The following is an 8,577-nucleotide window of genomic DNA, read 5'->3' on the forward strand; positions in this document are numbered from 1 at the left end:
GTCTGCTGGTATTTTTCTTTGTTGAATTTCATGTAATCCTGTGACAATCCAAGGCCCAGAGGCCCCACAGCGGGGTGACCCGAGGAGCCGTGGGAGCGGCGCTCTCCTGGCTTCTCACCGCCGTCCTCCGCCCTCTCCCTCTCCCCTCTCCCGCCCGAGGCCTGGGGCCCAGGGGCCGCGGGTGCAGGGGCGCTGTGGCCAGCCTCTCCTTGGAGTGCGGCGCCCACCGGGCCGTGAACCTGGCGGGGGGAGCCGCCAGCGGGCGTTGAGGCCACCCGGGCTCTGCAGACATCAGAACGCAGGCGACACGCCGACTCTGAAGCGGCCGCTGCTGTTGACCCGCCTCCGAATCGGGTTCCTGAGGGCGAGGCTGGGGCCTAAAGGTGCCTTCCCGGGGCCGCCTCGGTGCGGGGGGCGAGGATTGCGGCCGCCCTCAGCTAGGACAGGGGGACTCCCCGCGCCGCCCTCGGCACCACCCCCATCCTCCCCTCGCCAGCCACCCCCCGGCACTTGCCAAGCTGACCCGGTGGCCGCCCTCCCCTGTCCCTCGGGCTCCTGCTTCTGCTATCGAGGGTGGGGCCCTGGAGCCCTCCCTAGTCACCTGCCGAGTCCCCACCACCTCCCCACGGGGCTTCCTCATCTGAACGAGGGGAGGCAGGCCTGGCGTGGGGACCCTGTCGCAGCAGGCAGGTGGCCGCACTGCTGGTGGAGGTGGCCCTGCCAGCCCTAGGACACGTGCTGTCCTTTCCCCTGACTTTCCTCCGACCGAGCTAGCCTTGCCGCCTTGCGGGGGGGGGGGGGGGGCAGCTGTAGATGAGAGGAGCGGCGTGGGAGGCAGGAAGAGCGTGGGATGCGTAGCCGGCCGGAGCGGGCTCTCATGGCGCAGGCAGGTGGGGCTGGCCCTACTGGGTGCCCCCCGTGGGTGCTGCGGACGTGGGTGCCTGCAGAGCCCCGGGCCTTTCTGTGGTTCTAAGGTTTTCAACTTCTCGTCCCCGGGAGTCCCAGGGCGTCCTGGTGCTGTCCTCTCGAGGTGGCGGGAGGCAGAGCGTGTCCCTGGGAGCCGGGCCGGGCTCGGGGACCCGATCAGAAGGGGGCTCAGCACTTGGGGCTGGGCAAGCGGGGTGGCTGGGGCCTGGTGTGCAGAGGACGCGGCGGGCTGTGGGGGGAACGGGGCTGGGCTAAGTTGGTGGCAGACTGTGGGACCGCGCTGTGTCTCGGGCTGCTGCGTGGTCGCCCCGCACCCGAGCTCCCTGCCCAGGGTGGGGGCTGCTTCTCCTCCTCCCACGTGGGGAGGCCTGGGGGGGTGGTGCTCCCGAGCTGTGGGACCAGCCTGCCCTCTCCAGGCCCGGAGTGGGGCCGGCGGGCCACAGGGGGGCCGGGCCCTGTGGGCTGGGGGACAGGCCGGGCCCTTGGCCCCGCAGTGAGCCTGCGTGAGCGTGTGAGTGTGTGGATGGCGGCGACACCCCGCACGCCCGCCTGCGGGGAAGCAGCGGTGACGGCTCCCTTTCATGTGGTGTGTGCGTGCGCGCGCGTGTGCACGTGGGCTCACCCTCCTGGCAGAGGACCTGACGCTGGAACCCGTTCAGGTGGAAGCAGGAGACCGAGGGATTGTCTTGTGCTAATGGCTCTTTGAAATCCCGGGTAATGCGCTAAATGAGCTGGAACCACATTAAACAGTCGCAGCTCCGGGGCAGAGCCGGCTGGGGCTCTCGGGGCTCTCGGGGCTCTCGGGGCTCTCCCGCCCCACCCCGGTGGCAGCGCTCCCCCCGCCAGGGCCCGGGGGCCACCCCTGCGGGCACGCCCGCCCCCATGAAGACTTCTGCCTGACGCGTGGGTGCAAGGGTGCTCGGGTGGGCGCCCGTCAGCACGCACGCCCACCCGCGTGCACACCTGTGCACCTGCACTCAGGCTCCTCCGGGGCGCGGGCCCTGTGGCGTCGGGGCCTGCTCGCGGGCTCCCTGCCCCCCGCCCTCCGCGGGAAGCACCGGCCTGCAGGTGGGGGGTCTGGCCTGGGCGGAGACGCCTGCTGGGGCAGCTCCTGCTGTGGCGGCAGCGGGGACGTGTGTGGCCAGGAGGAGAGCCCGAGACCTGGCCGTCGGAGGCCGCCTACAGGGGCCGGGGCCTGGCGGGGGTGCCGCGGCCGCCGAGGGCCTGGGAGCCGTGTTCGCGGCTGCACCTGCGACGCTGCGGCCACCTGCCGCCTCCGGCTGCGTGACCCTGGATGCGCCCCCTTCCTGGAGGCTTCTGGCCGCAGTGGCCCAAACCAGCCCCGTTGGTGTGCGGCCAGTTGGGCCCCCGTCTGTGTGTCACGGGGCGCCCGGCCTCCAGGCAGCCGGCGAGGCCTGCACATGTGACAGCCGTCACGCGGGCACGAGGCTGTGCTGCTGCCTCCCGTGGGCCAGGGCAGGCGCGGCGCGGGCTCAGGGCCTGGGGCCCAGCAGGATGGGGGCTGACGGGGTGGGGCGTGGGCGGGGCTGCTCAGGTGGGGAGCTTCCTGCCCCGGCAGGTGCATGCCCCGGCCACACGCTCACACACCGCACATCCACACGTGCACGCTGAAGCCCCGTGCACTCGCCCGCACACCTGCACCCTCCCACGGTGGCACACCGCACGCCTGCAGACTGGCTCCCTCACCCCACACACCACACGCCCTGACACACGCGTACCCTTACCCCTGTCCACTCCCGCACAGCTGCACCCCTGCAGGCCTGGCTGCACAGTGGGGTGCGTGTGCTGTCGGGGCGCAGGCGCAGTAGGGGGATGCCACCACCACCGAGAACACGGGGCCCTGGAGCGCGCCCTGCTCTTCGTGTCTGGCCCTGAGACTGGGAGGGCCCCCTTGGTGTTGTTGATGCTGACGGGCGTCCTGTGACGCTGCTGCCCCTCGGGGGCAGCAACCCGGTCACCCCGCCTGGCTGGGGTCTCCTCCAGTGGTTCTGCGCCCGCGCAGATGAGCGGGGACCCGGCTTCCTTTGGCCCTGGCGTCGGAGCCAGAGTCCTCGTTCTTTCTTCTCGTAGGACAACCTGTTCCCTGAAAGGTTCATAGGATTCAGTTGCTAAGCTCTGGGCCTGCTGCTCAATTTGGGGAAACTCTTTCTTTTTTTTTTTTTAAACATTTAAAATATCTATGGCCTTATATTTCTTATAGATGGCACGTCTCTATAAGATACATTAAAATTTTTTAAAAATTTTGTTATTAGGGCAGCCCCGGTGGCGCAGCGGTTTACCGCCGCCTGCAGCCTGGGGTGTGACCCCGGGGACCCTGGATCGAGTCCCACATCGGGCTCCCTGCATGGAGCCTGCTTCTCCCTCTGCCTATTCCTCTGCCCCTCTCTCCCTCTGTGTCTCTATGAATAAATAAATGAAAAAAAATTTAAAAAAATTTGTTATTATTACTACTTAAAACATTTTTTTTATTCTGTATTTTTTAAGTAATCTCTGCACCCAGCATGGGGCTTGGACTCCTGACCCCAAGATCGAGAGCTGTGTGCTCTTCCCACTGAGACAGTGGGGCATCCCAGTTTCTATTTTTTGTGTGTGTGTGTGATTTTTTATTTATTTACTCATGACAGACACAGAGAAAGAGAGAGAAGCAGAGACACAGGCAGACGGAGAAGCAGGCTCCATGCAGGGAGCCCAACACAGGACTCGATCCTGGGTCCCCAGGATCACACCCCGGGCTAAAGGCGGCGCTATACTGCTGCGCCACTGGGGCTACCCTATTGTTTTTTATCAGATCTGACAATTTCCATCTTTTTTTTTTTTAATTTCCATCTTTTAATTAGTGTAATTATGGGGGGTTTTCGTTTAAAGATTTCATTTATTTCAGAGAGAGGCAGAGCACAAGCAGGGGGGCAGAGGGAGAAGCAGTGTCCCTGCTGAGCAGGGAGCCCAACACAAGACTTGATCCCCGGGATCGCGACCTGAGCCGAAGGCAGACACTGGTGCTGAGCCACCCAGGCGCCCCGTGTAATTATGTTTAATGTAATAATTGAGATGTTTGGATTTCGGTCTTCTGTTGTTGTTGTTGTTTTTCTTTGCTTTCTGTTCGTCCCCTCTAAGTGCTTGTGACTTTGCTCTGGCTTTCCTGCCATCGTTTGGATTCTTGGAATAATTATTAGTATTCCATTTAGCTTAATTTGCTTTTTATTTGTTTTTATTTCAATTTTATTTTCTTAAGTTAAATTTTTAAATTAATCACAGGACAAACACATTAACAATTTCTTGGTGTTATAAACCATTTTACAATTTTGAAATAATTTTCCCATATACCAATTAAACCCTCAACAACATCCCTGTGAGGTAGGCAGGGTTGGTGTTATTTTTCTATTACTGAGAACTAGGTTCAGAGGTGAAGTAAGGTCACATAGCTGGCAAGTGATGGGAGCCAGGGCTAGAACCTAGGCTTTTTGACATGCTGCTTCCCTGAGAACACTCAAGCAATGATATCCTACGCTATATGATGAACATCCTTCTCCTATCGTGACCGGACCTGTTTTTATAAGTTTGATACCCCCTAATATCCAAAAACACTCAAACTGTGATAAGACAGGTCCTTTCGGTCCCTGGACTATTTGTCTTCAATATGTCAAGCACCATCCTAACATGAAACTTCCCTGTGCTTTAAGTTTGAGGATCCTTGGCTGTAAGTTCTAAATCATGATATATGAAAATCTATTTTAGAAAACTCTGCCAAAGTATTCCTATATTGAATATGTCAAACTTACTTGAAAACAACAGGCCTATTTGTATTTTTGAAAGCTCGGCAATCTTTTCCCCTAAGACGTTTACATGTGTATAAGTGGAAAATGGTGAAAGGTGTTGAGCAACATTACCGAGAAACCTATGCATAGTACACCTAAGTGCAGGTCACATTACACTGATTTGATTTTGTCGTTGGCCTTCTAGGGGATTTTCAGGTCTGATCCCATCTCATGTACGATATCCTCAGCAACAAGCTAGAAAATTGAATTATACCAATAGAAGGGTTCAAGCAGTAGAGATCGTAGCATATATGTATGGTAGAAAGGAAAAAAACACTTGCTCTTTAATGGTTTCTGCCTAGGTCCAGTGTAAATATACTTTTCAAGGCAGATTTTAAGCTGTGGCATCTTCTCTGTTAAATTTAGACACGTGAAATATGGAGTTATCAACTTGCAATATAAGACAAACTGTAACTGATGCCAAACTACCGTTTTTTTTAAAAGATTTTTCTTATTTATTTATTAATAGAGACACAGAGAGAGAGAGGCAGAGACACAGGCAGAGGGAGAAGCGGGCTCCATGCAGGGAGCCTGATGGGGGACTTGATCCTGGGTCTCCAGGATCACACCCCGGACCGCAGGCGGTGCTAAACCGCTGCGCCACTGGGGCTGCCCCAAACTACCTGTTAAAAGCAGAGTAAAGCTCAAACAGCATAAAAGGCAATGGATAAAGCCCAACTGCTCTAATACGGAGAGAAAGAAAGCAAAGCAAACCTTTAGGCATGTAAAGCAGGTTTTAAAAATAGGAAAATGACACTGAACTGTATTTTTTTTTTAATTTTATTTATTTATGATAGTCACACACACACACACAGAGAGAGAGAGAGGAGAGGCAGAGACATAGGCAGAGGGAGAAACAGGCTCCATGCACCGGGAGCCCGACATGGGATTCGATCCCGGGTCTCCAGGATCGCGCCCTAGGCCAAAGGCAGGCGCCAAACCGCTGCACCACCCAGGGATCCCTACACTGAACTGTATTATCAGGGATTAGACTTTTTATTTATTTATTTTTTAATTTTTATTTATACACACACACACACACACACACACACAGAGAGGCAGAGACACAGGCAGAGGGAGAAGCAGGCTCCATGCACCGGGAGCCCGACGTGGGATTCGATCCCGGGTCTCCAGGATCGCGCCCTGGGCCAAAGGCAGGCGCTAAACCGCTGCGCCACCCAGGGATCCCCAGATTAGACTTTTTAAATTCGGGGTTTGGCCTTCTAAGAGTATTGGTGGAAACTCAGGCCCATGGGGAAGACGTGGTACAGAAAATGAATGGGATCTAGAATGGGAGGTTAGGGAATACCAAGAAACAAATACACTCAAAATAAATTTAGAATCCCTTTAAATCCATCCTTTCCGAAAATATCTCCTAAATTTAGAGATTAGGTCAAAAAAGTTGGTGAAAATGAAAATTGTGACTTTTTTTTACCTTACAAAAGAAAGTATTTGAATGTAAATTAGAAATCATGCTGTTAAAGATTAGCCCACGGATCAGGCTGTAGAAGCTGATACATGCAGAAAACTGCTTCCAAATATAAAACTGTTAAAGAATTCAACGTTAATCAAAATACTAGGAAACAAATGCTTTTTTACTTGAAGCCTAATGAAAAAGCATTGGTAAGCTCACTTAAGATACCTGACAGTTTAAAAAAAGAAAGAAATCTCACAGTTTAAGCTAATGTGAAAATCGCTGCAGCTACTTTTACGTTTTCTAGGATAAAACCTGAGAAGTTTAGTATAACGGGCTCCAAACCAACTACACATTTGAAACGCGTCCTGATGGTATTCCTTTTTTTTTTTTTTAATTTTTATTTATTTATGATAGTCACAGAGAGAGAGAGAGAGGCAGAGACACAGGCAGAGGGAGAAGCAGGCTCCATGCACCAGGAGCCCGATGTGGGATTCGATCCTGGGTCTCCAGGATCGCGCCCTGGGCCAAAGGCAGGCGCCAAACTGCTGCACCACCCAGGGATCCCGGTATTCCTTACATAGTATCATTATTGTCATCACCTTCGTGGTTTCTCTTCAGTGGGTCTGAGTCACTGGCCATTTTCTGTGATGAAACCATGTTGGAGGTAATGAGCGTATTTCGGGGCCCAATTACTGAAGGATTAATCAGAATATTTTGAACTGCAGTAGTTGCAGGGTGTCGACTGAGAATGTGGAATCTGCACCGTAAGTCTTTGGCTCGTCACTGACACTGGAGGTGCAGCTTGGGGACAGGTGCTGTCCGTGGGGCTGCTACAGCGGAACCGGCCTCCCTTGGTTAGGTCCCTTCACTTAAGGACTTGGGCCTGGTGTTGGAGCTGTTGAGCAGCCTCTGTCAGGTGCGGTCTGGGTCCTGCAGAATGGCTGAATCAGGGTTAAAGGGGTTTGATTTTTCTGCCTCGCAATAGCTAGTAAAAATAACCTCTTGGGGGAGGAGAAGTCAAGGATGGATCAACGCGACGCGTAAGGCTGCCGATCGATCAACGCCAGCCTTACGTCATCGGCATCAACATTAGGTTTCTTAGCAGGACTCCAATAAATTTTTGCGTCATCCAGAATGGTGGTCACATATCGGAAAGCAAATTCCAACATTTGATTCGTAACCGCTGGTTCATACTCCGTGACTCCCATATCCTTCAAGGTTTGTGCCATTACCGAGGCATCTCTCGGAGCGTTGGGAGGCGCCACCTTGCCCGACTGCATGTTATCCTGCCACTAATCTGCTTTTTAAATATAATCTATCTGCATGAGCAGTAAATACATTGCATTTGATCGTGGGACATATTCCTCCCTCAGCCGTTGCCCTGGGGCTTGCAGTATCCCCGCCTCACCCTCCGATCTCCTTAGGGTCACCAGAGCCACACGGGACCCGGTGGGCCCTGGGAGCTGTCACCCGAGGCACAGCTGCCCCGCCAGGCCGCCCCGACACCACGCCGGCCTTTGCCGTCAGCGGTCCTGCTGAGGGATCGGGGGAGCAGAAGAGCGTCAGCCCCCCTGGGAGCCTGGGAGCCGCGATTCCTCTTTCCCTCCCCGCGTGGGGGTGAGGGGGGCGGATGGGCTGTGCCGTGGCCTTTGCTCCCCAAGGCCACCCCCTGGGCCCGGGCTGCCCCCTGCAGACCTCGCCGCCCAGAGGCCAGGCCGTGGCGGTCCTGTCGCCTCCTGTGTCCCCCCGCTGGCCTCTGCCCGTGTAGGCCGAGGCGTTGGCCAAATCCCGGCCTTTCACCGGCAGCTCTTGGGCGGTTTTCCCCGCACGGGTGTCTTCGTCTGCCCGGTCGCCTGGCCTGTCGCGCGGCCCCACAGCCGCCCTGGTCCTTCCGGACCCACAGCCTCCTGCCTGCCCGCTGTCCCGCACCACGCGTGCGCTTCCCTCCCGCTGACGGCGGCTGCTGCTGCTCCGACCGGGCCGTCCCAAGCTCTGCCACTTGTCCAGCGCTTGCCCTGGCACGTGCTCTGCCGTGGACACCATCCCCAGGCAGGGCCCCACAGCCCCCGCGGCCTCATGTTCCCGTCCCTGCGGCTCACAGTGGGACACCAGTCCTGTCCCCGCCCAGAGACACGGGCCTGGTACCTGTCTGCTGTGCTGGCCCAGGCCCAGCTGCCGTGCCAGCCGCGGTGGGCCGCCTGGGGCCCCGGGAGGAGAGGCCGCCCCAGGTCTGCGTGTCCAGGCTTACCCAGCGGGCCGTGGGCTGCGCGCGCCGTCACGTCGGTGCGTGGGAGGACCCCTGCGCGGCCGCCACTCGGCACACTGCAGCAGCGACGCGCCAGCTCCCTCCAGCTGGCCAGCCCGCCGCGCCAGGCCCGGTCCCCGGCCCGCTCGCCA

At 56.9% G+C, this 8,577-nt stretch overlaps 1 pseudogene; it reads right to left on the bottom strand.

The window, feature by feature from the left end:
* Positions 1 to 6,753: 6,753 nt before the first annotated feature.
* LOC121479404 lies at positions 6,754 to 7,463 on the bottom strand (annotated as a pseudogene).
* Positions 7,464 to 8,577: the final 1,114 nt, after the last annotated feature.

This window comes from Vulpes lagopus, chromosome 20 (genome assembly GCF_018345385.1).
Source record: "Vulpes lagopus strain Blue_001 chromosome 20, ASM1834538v1, whole genome shotgun sequence".
Taxonomy (NCBI): Eukaryota; Metazoa; Chordata; class Mammalia; order Carnivora; family Canidae; genus Vulpes; species Vulpes lagopus.